This window comes from Drosophila mojavensis, unplaced genomic scaffold, assembly GCF_018153725.1.
Source record: "Drosophila mojavensis isolate 15081-1352.22 unplaced genomic scaffold, ASM1815372v1 contig_136, whole genome shotgun sequence".
In the NCBI taxonomy this organism is placed as follows: domain Eukaryota; kingdom Metazoa; phylum Arthropoda; class Insecta; order Diptera; family Drosophilidae; genus Drosophila; species Drosophila mojavensis.
Genome location: NW_025318667.1, coordinates 9,271,697 through 9,291,672, shown reverse-complemented (window position 1 = coordinate 9,291,672; position 19,976 = coordinate 9,271,697). Strand labels below are relative to the sequence as shown.

Below are 19,976 nucleotides of genomic sequence, written 5' to 3'. Positions count from 1 at the left end.
TGCGAAAATAGCTATAGCGTTCAAGAGCTATGACAGTTAAAATTATTATTATTATTATATAATTATTATTTAGGATTGTTACTTGAAATAATTTTTTTTTTTTTTTGTATAAAATTGTAATGTTCATTCGATAAAAAAAATTACTTTCCTCAAGCATGAAACATTGGCTGCCTTGCATGTCTATAGTCTATATACTATAATATACTGATTTCCCCTCATATCATTTCCTGTCTAGTATTTGTAATTCTCAAAGAGTTTTTAGCAAGTTTTTTGTCAATATCCTTTTTTTTTTTTATTATTATTTTATTTTTATTTTAATTATCAATATGAGGTAACATTATATCATATACGTTTATTACTCTATTCTTATATGTTTACCTGCTTTTCAGTTTCAGTGTAGGCTCGCGTCTGTTGCTGTTGGCGCTGCTTGGCTTTGTAAATGTTTTCGGGGGCCAAAAGAAATGCGGCCATTTTGGTAGTGAAGCACGCGTCGTGAAATGCACCATGCCCCGCTTCTCCCTGTTCCCCTTCTGCCCCTTCTCGCACCCCTTTCCGTTGTGTCGTCGCGCCTGCAAGTATGCAGCGATTTTTCGTGGATGTTTTATTTATTGCCTGCAATTTGCCGGTCGCCTTTTTCCTTTTTTTTTTTTTTTTAATGCGCAACTTGTGCGATTTTTGTAAATTGCAGCGAAACCAAAGCAAAAGCACTGTGAGACGTACTTATGCCACGCCCACACTGCAACCAGCCCCATCCATCCACCCAAAACAGCCAACACAAAAAAAGGCCAGAAGAAAACCTGTAAGGCCTTTCTCTAAAATTACCAAGCATAAAATTTAATTAGCCAAAACCGAAAAGGCAGGCTACAGCTAGAGCTGCTGCGTGTGTGGGTTGGGTAACAGCAGCCAGAGTAGGAGTAGGAGAAGGAGCAGGAGCAGCGCAGGAGCAGGAGAGAAACGAATGCAATAAAATACACAAAAGTAAATTGCATTTGGCAAGAGGCTTCGCTGGTAGGCGTGTTCGGGGCTGAAGAAAACAAGGAAGTGCATTGCAAGCAAAAGTGCACGACTAACAGATACTCTGTAGGTCAAATATCGATAGACATCTCAAGGTCTGAAAAGACATTGACCTAAGCGCGAAGTATTCAGGAAAAGAAAACTTCACTCGTGCGTTCCCTAGCCTTAGCCGCCCTCTATATACCATTCACTTCCAATTCAATTCAGGGCATGGAAAAAGAAAAGTGCAGCGTGTGAATTTTATAAGCTTCACAGCGAAACAGCGCGAAGCACCGAGCGTGACGGACGCAGCTTGTCCCAAGACCCACTCGGTGCACCACTCTAACTCTCGCCGGCCCCGGCCGACCGTCCCCTGCCTTCCTGATTGCGCTTTTCTCGTCGTCGCCGGGAAGTATGCAATGGCATTTGGCGCATTTTGGCATTCAATCGCGAGTCCCTCGACACGGCCAGAATCCCTTAACGGAAATCGCAAGCGTTAAATTGCCGCGGGGCCATAAGTTTGCACTTGACTGCGGTCAGACCGCACCACCCAGCGCAGCCCCAGTTTCAGCTCCTGCTACGGCTACTGCTACCCCAACCATTGGCGCCTGCCCCAATGCCCCAATGCAGTTGCACTCGCATTAACCTTGGGTCACGTGGTAAAAGGGCCGCGGTCATAAGTTCTTTTTTTCTCCATCCTTTTTCTTCTTCGGCTCTAGTCACAAAACAAATTTCGAAGATTAATGCCAGAAATATCCTTGAGCCTGCGCTGCTCATATACATACTGATACCCTGCAAAGGAGGGTAAACGGGTGCATAAGCTAGAGGGGAATTATGAATGATGTTTTTTGATTAAATGATGAGATGACTCTAGATAGTCGGGAGATAACTCTAGATATGTTGAGATTTCAGTATGTCCCAATGATAGAGATCTAAGAAGAATAAAGATTACCTTTTCAAGAAGAAGCACAGCTGCAACGTGAGTCAGCATAAATGTTCTCCCAAATAAACATATTTTGGGTCCCATACTCTACTTAGTATATAGCCTTCTTCTGCTAACCTTTTTTCAGCTACTTCTTCGCCCTATTACAGGGTATTTCTTAGACATGCGCCTGCTTTGCACAGCCTTCATACTTGTCATTTCTATTTTTAGTTGACACACTTTTTTGTGGACCTTAGGGAAGGGCTTGCAGGAGACGGCTGCCAGTTGCCAGTTGATTCTTGACACCAGTCGCCTTACTCCCCATCTCCTTGCCACTCCCCGCTGCGGCTGCTGCTCATCTTTGCTTTTCTCCTACTGCTGTTCCGGCTGTCCACACTTGACATTGGCCAGCTGCTCTGTTCGCTTCTTTTTCTGCTGTTGCTGTTGTTGTTGTTGTTGTTGTCTTTTCCCCTTGGCAGACGCCTCTGTAGCAGAGCGTTTAAATAACGGTTTGGCTTTGTCTTGGCCAAACTGCTGCCAACTGCTGCCAATTGCCTGCTACACCGGCCACACCTGCTCTACCGGGGCGCTGCTCCGAAAGTCACGCCCACAAATCATTTGTTTTATGTCAATGCAGCTAGGAGCTCTACACCTTTCGAAAACTAATAAGAAAATAAAAGTGAAAATCTATTGAAATGCGGCAGATTAAAGTGTCAGCTGGCCATATGACTGAGAAGTGTTTCGATATCAATTTCTCCAGTTGATGGTCCGACAATGCAGTTGCACAAATCCAGAATTTATTGCAGGTTATATAACAAAGTGCAGCCAGCAAGTGATATTGCCTGATGAAATTTGAAAAGTCATAAGCTTGAGAAGCAAAATCCCAGTTAATTGATGCAAAGGTGTGAGAATGACGATAATGATACTGATAATGATAATTATAATAATCATGATAATGAGTAAAGTGCCCCGTCAGCCAGGTCATCATTTTGACCGGTGGGTTGCATTGAATCTTCGACTTACCGACTGAAAAATACCCTTTCTCGAAGCTCATGTTAATGCAGCTGAATAAGCACAATGATAATTATAATAGAATGTAATGATAATGGGAATACTGACTGATATGGATATCTAAATTCTTATATATACGTAGATCCTTTGCATATGTCTATGAATAAATTTAATTATTATCTCAGATATTACTTGTCATGTATATTCACTACATTTATCTCTCCATCTTCGGGAACTTTTGTTCTCCGAGTTCAATTGGAACACTTTCAATTTAATATGACTCGTATGCTTTATTTTATATAGATCTCTTAAGACCTCGTCGAATGCTGTTGCAATTTAATTACGAGACTTCTCCCTTTTCACTCTCTCTCTCTCTCTCTCTCTCTCTTTCAGTTTCCTCTTCAATTCCCATGTCTTAACTTTGGCACTTAATTGAAATATGTTGGGCCCCAAAAGTTGTTTAACCGGCAATAATTCAGTTACCAGCAGCAGCAGCACCACCAACAACAACAACAACAACAGCAACAACAACCACAACAACAACAACAACTGCAATGGCAGCACTTAAAACATAACCATACTTGTTGTTGTTGTAGTTACATATATTGCAAACATGGTCAGTCATACCCGCACTCTCCTCCCTCCACCCCATTCGAAGTCCCCTTTTGGGCACCTGCCCTCCCCCCTCCCCCTCCCACTCTCAGTATGAACATCAGCGTCGTCATTATTGATATGGTTTTTTGCAGTTGTTCGCAGTTCATTTTTTGTTTGTTTTTTTTTTTCGGCCTGCATGTGCATTTCTGCTCCCTTTAATACCCTGTAATACCCCCTTTGCCAACATTTTATTTGATTTTATTTTGCCACGCCTACGATTCTGGTTTGTTTTTGCTATTGCAGCGCTTGCTTTTTCCACATGAATTTATTGCTCGCATATTTCGGTTTTTACAATATCGAAAACTGTGTCCCGCTCCCCACCATACACACACACACATCCCATACCGCAGCCTTGGGAGTGTGTGCGTGTGTGCTGGTGTTGGTGTTAGTGTAGTGGTGTAGAGGAGGAAATGGTTAACAACAGCAGCGGATGTTGTGCAAATTTAATAAATATACCTCGCTTCGCTCTTATTTATTCAATTTTATGCAGCGACGGACCTTTTGGACTGCATCGCATACCCCGCAATCCCATTTAGCATGGGGTATATGCACAATGGGCTCCATAGAGTATCCTCTGTGCAAGTGTAAGTGTAAGTGTTAGCTCTATTTTTGACTCGCTTACAGACATGGGGTTGTTCTCTAGATACCATATCGTTGTTCTACACATGAGGCATATTCATTCTAAATGATTAATGATTAATGATTAATGAATTATAAATGCCATATTATTAGATGCCAAAATATGACTTTTACATTCACTTTGCATACACCGCCTTTTAATTTATTTTACATTTTGCACAGGGTAGCGTCCAGTCCGGCTTCAGTACGCTCGCATTTTTATTGCATCTAATTAGCAGCTGGTTTGACACGAAATGCCCAACAGCTTTGATTGGCGTTCAGTTTTGTGTTGGGGGAAGACCCGAGCTATTAAACGTATTGATATGCCCAGTAGATTATAATCTACAGGGCATACAAAAAAAAGACAATTATTAAACATGGTTTGGTAAAAAAAATAATAATAAAAATGCAAAGTACGTAATCCCCATTAATACCTGGCTTATAAATATGCAAAACTCTAGTTGATTTTTTTAAGTTGGAAAAGCTGATAAATCGAGGTCGATAAAGATACCCTGTAAGTGTTGGAATATGGGTTAATATTTAAAAAGGTTTTTTATGTTTCTCAATTATATGTATATATAAAAAAAATATATATATTTCTTTAATATACAGTTCGCTTAAGTTTGCTTCCCTCATGTTTGCCACTCAAGTTATTTGATTGTCCTGCCCCAACTGTCAAATTGTGTGATTGACCTCTGACACCTGAGATGTGAGCTGTAAATAGAGTTCGTTACGAAACGACAGAGGGCAGGTAAATGAACGGGCACGGATAAAAAATGGAGAATGGCGTATGAGAAAGAAAGATATAAAAGGAAAATATGGTTTAAGATTCAATCATATAGGAGACTACATATATGACAATATAATGCATAGAGAATATATGGAGGTAAAGTTAAAGATGTCTATAGAAGTAGTAAGAGGTTGTTGAAATTTACCTATATAGAAGAGGTGTTGAGTCATTTAAGTTGGGAGAGACAAAAGAAAAAAAGATATATGGAGATAAGAAGAGACAGAGAGGGGGAGAGAGAATGAGTGAGAGGAAGAGAAAGAGACAGGGAGTAAGAGGGAGATACAGAGAGAGAGAGAGAGAGACAGTGAGAGAGAGAGGCAGGGAGAGAGACAGAGACAAGCGAATTTGCACAGCAATATAGAGAAAGAGAAACTATAAAATAATTGAAAATGTCAAAAATAAATATGTATAATTCGCAGGAATTACATACACATCAGTCGAATTTATTTGGATTTAAAATTCAAGAATGTTTGAGAAACGTTGAAAATCAATTAATTCGAGCTGGGCTTAGTTGGGCCCATTAGCAATTTATATGGAAGTAAATGTCACATGAATAAATCAGGCTTAAGCCAGAAAGAGATGAGAATGCAGTTCGGCTGCTGTGCGCCACAAATGGTGGCAGCAACAGAGCGTGGCGACGGCTCAATTAGAAAACGAAACGCGCAACAGCGATTTGATGGATCATTTAGAAAACTGAAAACTGAAAACAGAAAACTGAAAACTAAAAACTAAAAGCTCAGCGAGCATTTAAATGTAGCATGTGACATTTGCTTGGGCTTGCAGCTGGAATCTGCAAATCAAATGTACATCTAGCATGCATTCAACCAATGCCACGCCCACAAACACACACACACACACATGCTGGGGAAGTGGGAAGTGGGTTGCAAGAAGAAGAATTTAGCCACTGCAATTGAATTTGGTGTTCAATTTATTTGGCGCAACAATTGTTTTGGCATTAAAAGTGTGCAATAAAAAACGAGATGGAGGAGCGTACGGTAAAGCCTGTGAATTGATGACCCTATTGTAGTTGTTGCTACTGGCATTGCTGGTGTGGCATGCCACGTTCGCCTCTTGCCATCCATCACACTCAAAGTGAAATAAATTGAAACTAATACCAAAAGGCAATCAATGTTTGTACCATTGTTGCTGCTGCTGCTATTTGATGTTGCTGTTGCTGTTCCCAGTTGTTGCTGCAGTTGTTGTTGCAACAGCTGTTGTCGTTGGCTGGCCGCGTCACTGTTACTTTCCCAAACAACTTGAAAATCCTGTTTGCTTTGGCATTCATTTGCCAAAGTCAAAGTCACTTTTGGACACATCCAGCTTGTTTGGCGGAGGCGGCTGGCAGCAGCGGGGGTGGGTAGAGGGGGGAGGGGCTTTGCTTGGCGGCAAACATGGAAAGTCAAGTGGCGTTTGGTGAAACTGTTCACCAAATGCACATTTTCTGGAGCAACTGGCTCAATTGCCGGGCTGCCGGGCTGCGTCCATCTGCGTAGCTCAGCTCACTTTCTATGCTCTTACCCACAAGTCGCAGACAGATCTTGACAGCGAGAGCGCGTTCCAGCATCGATTGAACAACAACTGCAACTCGAACCACATACAAAGTTGGCCTCGAATGACTAGTTGAGCTGTCCAACTAGCAAGGAAGCCGAGTGCTTTCTGGACCAATTAGTGGGTGATGTCGTCTGTTTTAATGCAACGATTGAGTGCATCAGGCAGTCAATCAAGCAGCTTAGGCTTAATATGAGGAACTATGTTTTCAACTAGGCCAATATAATCAATCAATCAATGATTGAGTTGAACAAGTAAGTTTGTAAAGCCCATCAATTGAATATTTCGCTCTTATAGAAAGGGCAAAGCTGTGGCAGTTAATCAGTCCGTCAGCTTGTCTAGCAGTAAGTCCATCAATCAATAAGTGTGAAGTATAAATACTTAAATTACCAATTGTATAGCAGGAAGTCTGTATCACTCAGTCAGTCAGTCAATCAAGCAGCTAGATGATAAATTTGATAAAACAGTTTACAAATATAAAATATGCTGTGAATTTAAATTGAATGATTATAAAACAATATATAGTCGTGAGTCAGTCAATCACTTAGTCAATCAAGCAAGCAGTCAAACCACAACTAACGATTATCAATGGGTCAATGAATGGTTCTTAGTTTAAAATTCTATTAAGCTGTCAATCAGTCAATTAAGATATAAATTGAAATATCGCAATATTGGAAAAAAAAAACTTAGTTTAAATGAATTGAATCTTGAATGGAAAACTTTTTGAAATATAATATAAATGTAAGAGCTTTGTAATTTATTTAGCTCTTAGTTAATAAATGTTAATTAACTGCGGAAAAGGGCTTAAAGTCGAGATTATGGTTAACATATAATTTTTTTCTTTTTCATTTTTTTGTTGTTCTTTTTTTTTTTTTGTAATTACTAATGAAAAAAAACATAGTATTAAAATGCATAATTTGTCCTTTTACATTTTCTTATTTAAATATTCATTTAATAAAATCAATTGATGTTTGATTTACGATTAAATTTAAAATGCAATTATTATTATTTTTTTTTCTATATTTACTTTTGCTAATTAAATGGTGCCATAGGTGGTCTAGTAGAATGCTGGAATGTAATCGAATCGAATCATTTACTGTCTCTCTGTCTATCTCTATCTATCTCTATCTATCTCTCTCTCTTTCTCTCGCACACACTTTCTCTTTTTCGAACGGTTTTTGCTGACTCTGGTTAATGCAATAATACTAACGATTTTCCGTACCCCTGACAATATGTCAACCCAAATGCTGGACTATAATTAACATTCACATGAGTCGAATTAGTATGTGTGTGTGTGCGGGTGTCGTGTGTAAGCCACCAATAGTCGCATAGAACCCTTTGGCGACACGTCGTTTTTAATAGTCAAAGTGACATGCTAAGCTGATTAACTCTAATCTAAAGTACGAACCCGCCGAACCAAAAGAATAACAGACACACAGAAAGCTGAGGGATCCAGAAGGAGAGAGAAATAGAAAAAAAAAAGACAGCACAGCCACTAACACCACAAAATCCAGAGCTGGAGTCACGAATAGGGTTTTTTTTTTTAAATCTGTTTACATTCGTCAACAATTTTGCGGGCAAAATGTTAAATAGAATATGTTGGAAAAACTGTGAAAAATCATCTAATGCATTTAAATATTGTGACAGAGATGCATGAATTGGTTAGAATTTAATGTGAGTTGAAGAAGACTAGTAGTTAAATATTTAACATAATGTTAATAGCTCTAAACTAACATAATTGCATATTAATTGCACGCTTTCAACTGATCTCTCTTAATCCTTACAATAATCCCATGTTATGTTCATAGCAAGCTTTAACATTGACTTGACAGGTACAGCTTCATCACTGTCAAATAGGCAAATGGCTAGCAGCGCCACTTCGCTTAACAGAGAAAAATGAACAACTGTAAATGTAATATCTACTTGACTAACAGAGCATTGTTAACAGCTGCTCGCTAACAGCGTTAGATTTTTGCTTTTAGTAAGGAGAGTTAACAGAGGTACATGCAATTTAAAATTTAGTCAATTCATTCAAATCAAATCATTCCCGAATATATTTAGACAATATATATTTAATTATTTAATTATAGCTCTTATGCCCGAGTTGATTCACAAAGTCCCCATGCCCTAAGTCAGTGCAACAGCTTGTCTGGTCTTTAACATGCAGTCAGTGTCACCGTTGTAGTTGATGTTGGAATCGTAGCCGGAGTCGGTGTTGGAGCTGAAGTTGGATTCGGGTGCTGGGAGATGTGTTCTTTTGCCTGTCTTCCGTTCGCTGTTCGCTGTTGGCTGTCCGATGTCTGTTGTCCGCTGTCTGGTGTATGCTGCTCTTATCTTTGACTAATTTTATTCTATGTGTTTTGATAGCGTTCGCGTCTCGTGTGGCTTTTGTTCGGGAATTCCGCTTAGGTTACGGCTAAGGCTGCCTCTTTGGATGCGATGGGGTTTGGTAGAGTGCCACAAGGACACAAGGACACCGAAATAAGCAGCTTTATTTTGTTGCATTCAAAATAGTTTTACTAAGGTATTTCGCGTGCTAAAAAGGGAAATTTACCACTTTTTTCTGTTCTTTCTTAAGATGTGCCTTTAAGAGCAATCTCGAAATTCGGTAGTCTCAAAGAAATCAGTAGATTGCAAAGCTAAACATGATTTGAAAACATTTTCGTTTTATTTTTTTTCGCCTTAGATAAGTGAGAGGGTTGTTGGGGATGTGAGTTTAGTGGATAGAGTAAGGCTTTGACAGCTTCAGATTTTTTTCTTCCTTTAAAAACGTTTTGTTAATATATTGAAAGCGTCTGATTGAAATGGGGCTTATCAGTTGAGGTAATAACAAACAACGAACTGATTGCATGATTTATAACATTTACATATGTAAATGCAGAAGATTACTTGAAATTTGATGAGTTAAAGTCATCCTGAATGAACGAGTTTATGATCTTCAATATCATATCAACAAATATAATACTTAATCATTTATTATTTATTGGGTAACCAAGACACTCTGAGTATCTGAATATAAACTAGTCTCTTCATGGACTTTAATATAATAAAATGTAATCTTAATTTAAAATCTAGATAAAGAATATAGAAGCAAAATTTGACTGTGGTTCATCTGTGTCATAGATGCACTTTTACACCTGGCAGCTGAAAGTAAGACACCCATCATGCTCATGCACATGCATTCAGATAGAGGCAAGCATCTAAGCACAGCCCAGCGACATTTGCAGTCAGCGTTAAAGTGTTGCAGGGAGGTGGTGGAGGAGGGAGTTTGTTTTAGTTTGAGGCGCTGCCAGCTTGAGCAGACATTAGACGAGGGGAATTTGTCAGCTTAAAGGTGGTGGGACTGGAGGGGAGAAGGAGGTGGAGGGGTGAGAGGTATGAGGGGCTTATGTGTATGTTGTCCAACTGTTAAACAGTGGCCAAATGCAAGTCCATAATTTGGGCGCCAGTTTTCACCACACGGAGTGGAGAAAAGTGGTCAAACCAGTGTCTGCACGAGGCGCAACGATTTCCATCGGCTTCGGCTGCTGCTGCTGCTACTGCTGCCGGCTTCGCGCTGCTGGCGTCGCATCGACGGCATTATCAGGTCCAGGCAGCGGCGTCGACTTCAGTAGCAAGCGAGCGCTCAGCGTGTGAACACGTTGTCTCTGGCAGCAGCAGTAGAACCAGTGGTAGAACAGTCATAGCATAGTGTTAGTCACTGTTTACATGTGAACGGTCGCAGTCACTGTGAAGCGTCGCGTATGTTTCTAATACAAACTGACATAGAGACACATGTACATATGCACACACACACACACACACACTTATACACATACATATATGTATATGTATATTTGTATATAAACTTTTTTTTTCAAGTGATTTTCAAGTGCTTTTCGCGCGCGTTTTTCATATGCCACGTGCTGCATGTTTGTTTGTTTGTTTGTTTGTTGTGCTTGCACGTATGTTTCTGTGTGTGTGTTAGCAACTTTAATAACTAAAGAAGAAAACTGCATTTCTGTTGTTGTGTTGTTGTTGTTGTTGTTGTGAAAGTGTTTTCTATATTGTTCAAGCCTTTGTTAATTAGCCAAATAGCTTAGGCAGCGCGAGTAGATTTAGTTAGCGGGAAAGTCCAGTTTTAGCTCTGATAAACAATTCTAAAACTAACAAAAATACGGAGCAAACTAAATACAAATTAAGTAATTAAAGCGGAATGGAAAAAGTTTCACAAAAAGGATTTTGTGTTTTGGTTTATTTTGGGCAAAAAAAATATACAAAAAATACAAGAAAAAAAATAAATAAATACAAGAAAAACTTTAAACTTTTTAATATAAATGGAAATGGAAAGCAAAAACTGTGAAAAAAGCAGAGTGTTTTTGTTGTTGTTTTGATTTGCTTTTGTTTTGGTTTTTCGGTTATCACTCAAAGGATTTTTCGCATTTGCGCCTTAAAAGTTTTTTTTTTTAAATTATTTTATTTTTTTTTTTAAATTTAAGTGCTTGAGCTTTATTTTGCAAACGCTCAAAATTGCTTAAATATTTTATTTGAGTATGTTAGATATACATATATATATATTGCTGATCCTCATATGTCCTTAAGATCCAGGCGAGGTTAATGCACTTATGATATTCTATTTCAACTATCTGTTGGGGCTATTTTATCTAACATCTTGATAGTTTTATTTTCCTGTCTACTTTATAAGCACTCAGAAAAAATTGGAGATTTGAAGTAGGTCTAAAAATTGTATGTAAATATATGTAAATAGTTTGTAGTTTAGACCAAATCCAAATTCATCCTACAATTTATCAGTTGGTCAGAAACCAATTAATACTAGATTTTTAAATCATCTCTCAAATTGTATGTATCGATATTTTTCTGCTACAACTATCTCCCTCTCTCTAACTCTCACTCCTTTGCCTCTATTATTTGTTTCTCATCTTTGTCCCTATATCTCTATCCAGCTCAGTTTTTATACCATTTTATTCAATTGGAGTTTTCCTTTTTTTTTTTTTTTAACAATTCAAAGTCGATTTCCCCACCAATATAGAAAATTTGAAGTGTTTTCGAATTATAAATGCATCAATTAAAACTAGTTTTTCCTTTTCATATCACAAAAAAAAAAAAAAAAAAAAAAAAAAAAGATTTTGTACTGCAATACTTGTCGGTGGCTTTCACTGCCCGAGGCTCTGCTGTGACAGGCTTCATAATTACGTTTATGCCTTGTAAGCAAAGAGACCTGAAAATGGGCTTTGATAAAGCTTCATAGAATACATAAACTGATATGAACTATTACCTATCCATACCTACATATACATATATAGAGCTGCATACCCTAGTTGCCCATTTCTATGAGAGCTTTCTATCTGGAATCACTTTAAAATGAATTTTACTCCCGCTGTGCGTATAAAAACAGATTGCACATTATATAAAATCACGTTTTCTCCTTCAAATTGCATTAGCGCCCTTCTTTGCAATTCTCATACCCTAGCTTTACGTTGTTCTGAAAATTTCATTACATGTTGTTTGTTTCCTTGCTCGTTTTCTGTTTAGCGCACTTCGTTCCATTGAAAATCTTATTGTCATTTCATTTGATTAAAATTTTCATAATGCGCATCCTGTGAGCATTTCACAACTAAGGCCAACAACAACAACAACAACATCAGCAGCAGCAGCGAGGGCAGCAGCAACAAAGTGAGTCTCCAAAAAAATTTTGCGTGTCCCGCAGGCAAGAGCTCTCTAAATGAGTGTGTGTGTGTGTGCGGGTGTGAGCAGAGGGATAAAAAACTGAAAATGTGCCGCAACATTTGCGATTGGCATCTTTTTTATATTATGCTTATATCTTCTTTTTTCAATCTCCATTATTCGTTTGCTGTTGTCGCTGCAATACCCTGTAGTTAATACTATGTATGCAAAGGTGGCCTGACCAAGTGTAGCAGGCATGCAGACAGAGTGAGATATTTCATTATATATGAGAATATCGATAGATAGACATGTTAGCTATAGAAGATACCCTGTAAATGTTATAGGCTTGAACATAGCTTGAGAAAGTGACAAAAAGTAATATATTTAAATACCCTGCAATTTATTTGTTCTATGCAATCTATATCAAATGAAATATTGATATACCCTACAATGTATAGGTTGGGTATTCGGTGTATATTCTACTGAAATGCCCTGAGCTTGTATATAAATTGTATATATTATAAATGTAAGTTATAGTATAACTGTATTAGATGTAAAATATTAAACGAGATAAATATTTTATATCTAGTGCAGTTTTTGCAGAGTACAGGCTGCCAGCTGCAGGGTATCTAGTTAGTCGCGCTATTAGCATAAGCTTACCCATAATTTTCAATTGTTTTTTGTTTACCTTTCATGGCTCCATTTTGAATGGAGGGCAAAATATTGTTATTTATTTATTTCGGCGCTAATTTTAATTTGATTTTCCATTCCCAGCGAAGTTTAGACTGAACAAAGTGAACGAAGTCTGGCAGTACCAAAAAAAAAGAAGAAGAAGAAGAACAAGTACAAAGAGTGTGAAGAGAGATAGAGGGAAAGAGACATAGAGAGATAGAGGGAGGGAGATGGTAGCCAACATATATGTATGTATGTATGAATGGCATGTGAAATGACTTTATTTGTGTCAACAAAACTCGAAAACGAAACTCGAAAACAAAACCAAGATAAACAGCATTTTATTCGCATTGTTGATCAACAGCAGCCACAGCGCCAGCAGCAACAAACAGCCAAAGAAACAACAACGGCAACAGCAGCTGGCAAACAACATTGAACAACAATTGACATCACGCATACGCCGCGTTTGACGCCGCAACAAATTTGTGCGCTGCAAAACGCAGCAATTTTTGTGTGTTAATTGGTCGTGGCGAATGGGTAAGTGAAATTTCTTGTTTGTTTCACACTCGACTTAAGTACGCATACAAACGCACACACACACACACACACACACTTGCACACGCAGACTCACGCACATGAGCTTTTCCTTTCTATCAATTTAGCCAAACAATTTCACTGCGAACAATTTCACGAACAATTTGCAAACGAGACGTGAAATAATTCATATAATTTGAATTTGATTTTTGTGCACGCGGATCGGTTCACAATATGAAAACGTATGGAATGTGTTTGGTAAAGAGTTCTAACAGCTTTGAAACAAAATTGAATAATTAGGCAAAGTTAGATAATCTACTGTATTACAATATCCATATAATATCTGGCATGAAACCAAATTATGAATTGTAGTGCTTAAGAGTGTCTGAGGACCAGATGTGATCGAGTAAATGACATGCCATTCGGTTAAAATAATATTCGATTAGAAAACAGATAAGAACATCAAATAAACTAATCGATATTTATCGATTTTATACATAGTTAAAACATGCTAATCTATTTTTTCAAACTGTAAGCCAGGTTTTACTATTTGAGCATAGAATCTGATTATGATATATGTAGCTCTAGTGGCAGAGATTGCAACTCGATAAATAGCTTGATCGCTTATAAGAAAATGTGCTAAATTCTTTATTGAATATAATATATTACTATATCGAAAAGAATGTGTAATTAAAAAAAATTTTTTTTTTCATATACCTAACCCGATTTACCACTAATCGGAAAGTTTCATGTCGATATATATCGATTTTTAATGGACGCAGTTAAGCTTTGCTCCAAATAAAGCTAGATTTAGGTATTCATTAAAAAGCAAATTTAATTTCCCTGTGCTTAGACACATTTTCTCTAAATATAGTTTCGTAAGCTCTATATTATATATTAAATTTCATACAGATTCCTGCCTTCGATAATAATAATATCGATAATTCGATAATAATAATAATATTTATCGATTACATAGAAGTCATTGATTTTCTTGGTTAAAAGCAAACATCAGTTATAAGTCCACTTGAGCTCTTAATATTTTCTATTGCTAATCCTAAGCTCTTCTAGTTTTCGGCTTCCTACCGGCAGTTCGATAAACTATGCCTAGAATCATTTGTTTGCTTAAGAACATTCCTATATATTGTTGCTCTTTAATTAGATATACTTATAGCTGGAAATTAGATATGACAACCCTTCCGGTTCCCATTACATAATTAATTAAATCCTCAATCACATTTTTTGCCGTCGTTTGTGAACGAAAGTTTTTGCCATTTAGAAGTTGTAATTTTAGTATAATAGTAAATGCATTTCGATAGCTCTTGTTGAGATTTTTTTGCTGCCTTTGTTGTTTGATTGGCCATCGAGTGAGTGTGTCTTTGTAAGCAAATGTTTATTCAATTAAACAAATTGTTTGGCTTGGCATTTTCATTAACAATTTCTATGACTGTTGGTTGCGATTGCAATTTAATTTCATGATGGTTTTTGTCTCGTTATCCAATAACCAAAAATCATTTCAGCCTATTCGATTCAATTGCCATTACACATATGTGAAGAGCGTGAGAGCGAGAGAAAGATAGAGAGAGAGAGAACTAGATTGAAATAGAAATATTTAGAATTGCAAATGCTGACATATAAATAGCATAAATTCTTGCTATGCATCTGAACTAATATCCGAACACTTTACTATGCATATGTCTATATATATATGTCTATAAATATATCATTTATATCTACATAAACGTATATATATGAACTGCTGTCAACCATTTGACATTTGTTTCATATTCATTGTCATATTTGTATTCTGCAATTGATATTCTTGTTTTTTTTTTGTTTTTTGTTTTTTGTTTTTTTTGTATTCATATACTTAAACAGCAATCATATGAAAATTAATAACAATTATTTCGAGTCGAGTGTTTGTTTTATATCTTTATCAAATTTAATATTTTTTGCTTTTTTCATTTTATCGGTAATAATGTGAATAATGGGGAAAATGCAATGCGATAACAAGTAGCCTAATTGCTATTGGATATGGAATTTCAAGCAGAGCTATTTTAGAGTCTATCAATCATATCATATATGATATATGATCATATATGTATAATCATAATCATGATTTGTAAATCCTTAGGAAAGAAATTTTAAACAGTGCTAATGACTAAACTTGCGAAACTCAAGAAGTTAATGTAAAACCATTATACAGTCGAGTCTCGATAATTCTTACTCTGATAAATCGAAAAAAAAAAAAATCTATCCACTTGAAGAAAATTCGTTCTCCATAATTCTTGATGATTTGAATTCCCCTTGCCATTTCGAACTATCGGGATTCTACTGTACTTGCATTATATTTCCCATTTTCAATGAGTTCAATATGGCATAAAATCTAACATTTCAAGTAGTTCCACAACTAACATAGATATATGTATGTATGTATATACAGTGCATAACATAGCTAATATTTAGTAGCTTGAGTAAATGATTACTATTTAATATTACTACAGAAATATATATACGTATGTCTTTTATTATTTTCTGCATATGAAGCGAATATGCAACTACAAATTGGAGGCGAGCAGAGGAGGGCGGGCAGAGCTTGCCACAAAAGTCAGCGAAGCATTCAAAATGCCTGTCAATTATCACGCTAAAAAAAGAGCTTGAAAAAAAAGCTGAAAAATGGCTGAGCCTATAAATAAATATATGTATTAATAATTGCAATATATATCAAATATACACATAAATCAGCTGTGCGTGAAGAGTTTGCCACGTGTGTGTGTGAGTGTGTGTGCATTATGCTTATAATTAAATCAAAATAGATATATGCATGTATGTACATATACACATACATACATATACACATACATACATATACACACATATATATATGAAGTCAACTGGCAACTGCCAACTGCAGTTGAATTTCGCAGCGAAATTCAAATAATAATTTCTGTGTAATCTAACTAAAATGTTATTGTTCGCTCGCTGCTGCAAAGCCTTTTCAATTCAATTTGCCATTTTCCTTTTCTGTTGTTGTTGTTGTTTTTTACTTTTTTATTGATACGTAAAGTTGGATTATATTGCGGTTATAACCCTAATTTGCCATTGATCTAATTTGAATGCCTGAATAACTCTTGATCTGGGTTGAATTGACAGTTGACAGTCGGAATTAAATATAGAAATTGTCAAAAGCCAAAGCTTTATAGTTTGTTGTCAAATTTAGGTCCCGATGTAACTAAATTGATTAAAATTGGACTTGAAATAACTTTGCGTTCATGTTTTGTAATCCCAAAAAAACGGCAAAGTCTTCGTATGCATAATAAACGATATGAGGGGGGCCCTAACCTGATGACGCGCAGTGTATTTCAGCAATTATATTTAAATTTAAACGAAGTTTACTGAAAAAGGTTGTTAAACTTTGGTCAGGATAGCGCCCCACAAAATCAATTGCGAATTTATGCCCTAGACCCTATTTGTCTTATCCTACATGTCCATTTATTTATAGCTCTATATGCTATTTCAAGTAATCTATATCTACATATCTAAGGGCCAAACACTTCGCCTACTAAGTCAATAACCTTCTCATGAAGACTCTTCCAAACTGCAGCAATATATTGAATCCTTTAATTTACGCTCTCAAAATCCTCGCTATCCTCGAGTAGAGCACTACTCTTTGTTTATTATATGACATTATAGATGTGAAAGTAGATTCCCTCTGGTCAGAGCGTACATTTTCAATTACAATGGGCTCGCAGACTTCACTCTTCTCTTTTTGCGTTTCTCCAAACACTTTCGCTCTACTTTGTTAACTCAAGACAGTTTAACCGACACCCACACGCCCACCCGCCTCTACACACGCAAGCACACCCACACACAGAGACAGACAGGCAAAGCAACAAGCTTTCGTTTATAATTCGCAAGTGGTTTAAGCGCAGAGCGAGACAAGTGGCTTGCATGCAAAATGTTGATGAATAACCGACATAAAAAGTAACTCTATTTGTTGTTGTTGTTGTTGCTTTTGATTTAGCTTTTGATAACAAAGTTGAGGCAGAGGTAGAGGCACAGGCACAGGCACACACAGGGGCACATATATAAAGCTCGAGCTTAGACAACTTTAGTTGCCAGGCAATCAGTGGAAAGGATAGCGAACGGGTCAGAGGGCAAAGGGCAAAGGGCAGCGGGCAGCGGGGAGTGGTCAGCGGGCTGGGTAGGGACTTACGGCTACCTGGCTAAGCGCTTTAAGCCTTGACAGCAACAAAACAGATTGCCACGCCTGTCAGGCCTTTGATTTGCCACAGCTTTGCTGCTCTGAGCAGCTGTATCCACACTTTGCCCCAGCACCACTTTGTTGCTCCAGCTACCGTTATACATACGTACAGCTCTTCTTCTCCTGCCCTCCTCGTCTTTTTTTCTCACTTCATCAAATTGACTTGGACAAAGTCTGGCCCCTAAATGCGCAAACACATGTTCTCAATAAAGTTGTGTGTGTGTGTGTGTGTGTGCGGGTAACGTACGTATTTGCATCTATTAGTGTGCGTGTCAAACATGAGCCACAACGTGATGCCGACACGGAGCCAAAGCTCGACAAAAACTTTTGCCTTTCGTTCTCATTCTCATTCTCATTCTTCTTCTCATTCCCAGGCGCCACCCGCTCTGGCCCTGACAAGGGACTGGGCCAAAAGTTAATGCTGGCCAACAGCTGGCAAATAAATACACATCTATAAATATGCGTATGTTATATTTCTATTTGGCCCGAATTGTGAATGCGATGCAAAAATGCTCCAACAAAACTTTGAGCAGCCGCCAGAAACAGAATCAATCCTTCAGCTGAAATACACTGCATATGAAATACATTAAAGTAGGGTATTATGGCTAAATTCCAGGTGCGCTTAAATAGAAGCGGGCCTAGTCAAGTTCTATAAATAAACATCAAGTTGTCTAGCTGAATGATATATTTAAATACATTTTTTAAATAGTCCTCCAACTGAAGTTCGAGACCTTCTTAGACACTCCTCCATAATCCTCATCCCTCCTGGTTTCTCTAGAAGCAACTGTTCAACAACACTTTCAAGAGACTTTCCTTTGTCTATACATCTTGTTGATATTCAACTCAGTCAACTCAGGCTGTAATTGAAAAACATATTCAACCGACTTTCCAGACATTCACAAGCACCTGCAATCTTTCACTCGCTTTAAGCTCTGCTTGAAGTGTATACCAATTGTCTGCTAGTGCCTAAGCACAGCTGAACAAACACTTGACAAACGTCAGAGTCAAAATGGCTTAGTGTAACACTTCCGTTTCCTGCGCATACACACACACACACACACACACACAGACATTCAGACACAAGAGGTTTAGAGAGAGAGAGAGAGAGAGAGGACGACTTGCTGGTTTGGCATGGGCAGGCATTTGATTAATGGTTTTTTGTGCAGCGCGACGAGCCACAGCGCTGCGTTTATGAGACAAGTTTACATCAGTGACGATGCCATTGAATGCGTCTAATGGCAGGGCGACCGAGCAGGGATCCTAAGGAAGTCGGCAGTGAAGGGAGGTATCCCTCGAAAGACCGAGACTAACTGTAACTGTAACTGTTCTCAATCTAAACAGCAAGCTTGGCTTGTCTGCCATATCATTTGATATTCTTCGCCACATATTTAATATATATTTATATATACATACACGCCCACATACATACATATATAAGTACGTGTCTGCTGGCTGATTAGTTTTGGGAATTTGCAGCTCTTGGCCATTCAGCGCCTTGGCCTCGATTGTCAAATATTGAAATAGATGCGATTTGTGTTTAACTTTTGGCTTGTCCGGCTGGCCGGGCTACTCAACTCCCAATGCAGTCCGATGGCTTCATTCCCTTGGTCATTAGGCCAGCAAGGTTAAGTGCTGACAAATGCTCATTGATTGGCCTTATGAACCTAGCCGAGCCTTGGGGCTATTCATTCAGTTCGGCTGGCAGTTAGTTAGGCCAAACGCTGAGCCACGTTCAATTGGCGTATGATCCAATATGGCACGGAATGCAAATCAAAATTAGATGCAACTGCTACAATGACCCTGCCATGCCAAAGGCACAACGCTTTTAATCAGCTCGGCTCAGGTGCACAGCAAAAGAAAAGCGTCCCGATTGAGGCTACGGGGCAATGGGATGCAACGGGATGAAACGGCTTCAAAGTAAGGTCATGATTGCATTGCCCCAGGTTGCAGTTGGTTGGTTAAGGCCAATTGTGTCCTATGCTCTTGCTCAGCAACAAGCTCTCCTAGACAGAGATAGTGAAAGAGAGGGAGAGGAAAAGGGAGAGAGTGAGAATGAGTCAGAGACAGGCAGAGTTGCATTGCTAAGACATTGGGAATTCCTTCCTGTATCTTAGCTTACTAGACTACAACAATGGCGAAGAGAGAGGGGGAGAGTGAGAGAGAGAGAGAGAGAGAGCCGGCGCGCGAGACAATAAGACAGATAGATAGTTAGATAGAGAGAGAGAGAGAGGGAGAGAAAGATAAAGATAAAGATTGAGAAACGAACATAGCCAGAGAAAGTGAAACAGCGACAGATAGCGAGAGAG

At 38.0% G+C, this 19,976-nt stretch overlaps 1 protein-coding gene across 3 annotated transcripts in view; it reads left to right on the top strand.

Moving 5' to 3' along the window:
- The first annotated feature begins 10,142 nt into the window (after positions 1-10,142).
- The window catches only part of LOC6585046 (serine-rich adhesin for platelets), an 89,274-nt gene continuing 79,440 nt past the window's right edge, over positions 10,143-19,976 (top strand). For 2 of the 3 annotated variants that reach the window (XM_044008312.1, XM_032732570.2), the window contains exons 1-2: positions 10,143-10,277; positions 13,237-13,409. The gene's annotated coding sequence lies outside the window, so the exon portion shown is untranslated. Of the gene's footprint in view, positions 10,278-12,974; positions 13,410-19,976 lie in introns of all 3 variants that reach the window. The other variant, XM_032732571.2, reaches the window with a different exon arrangement.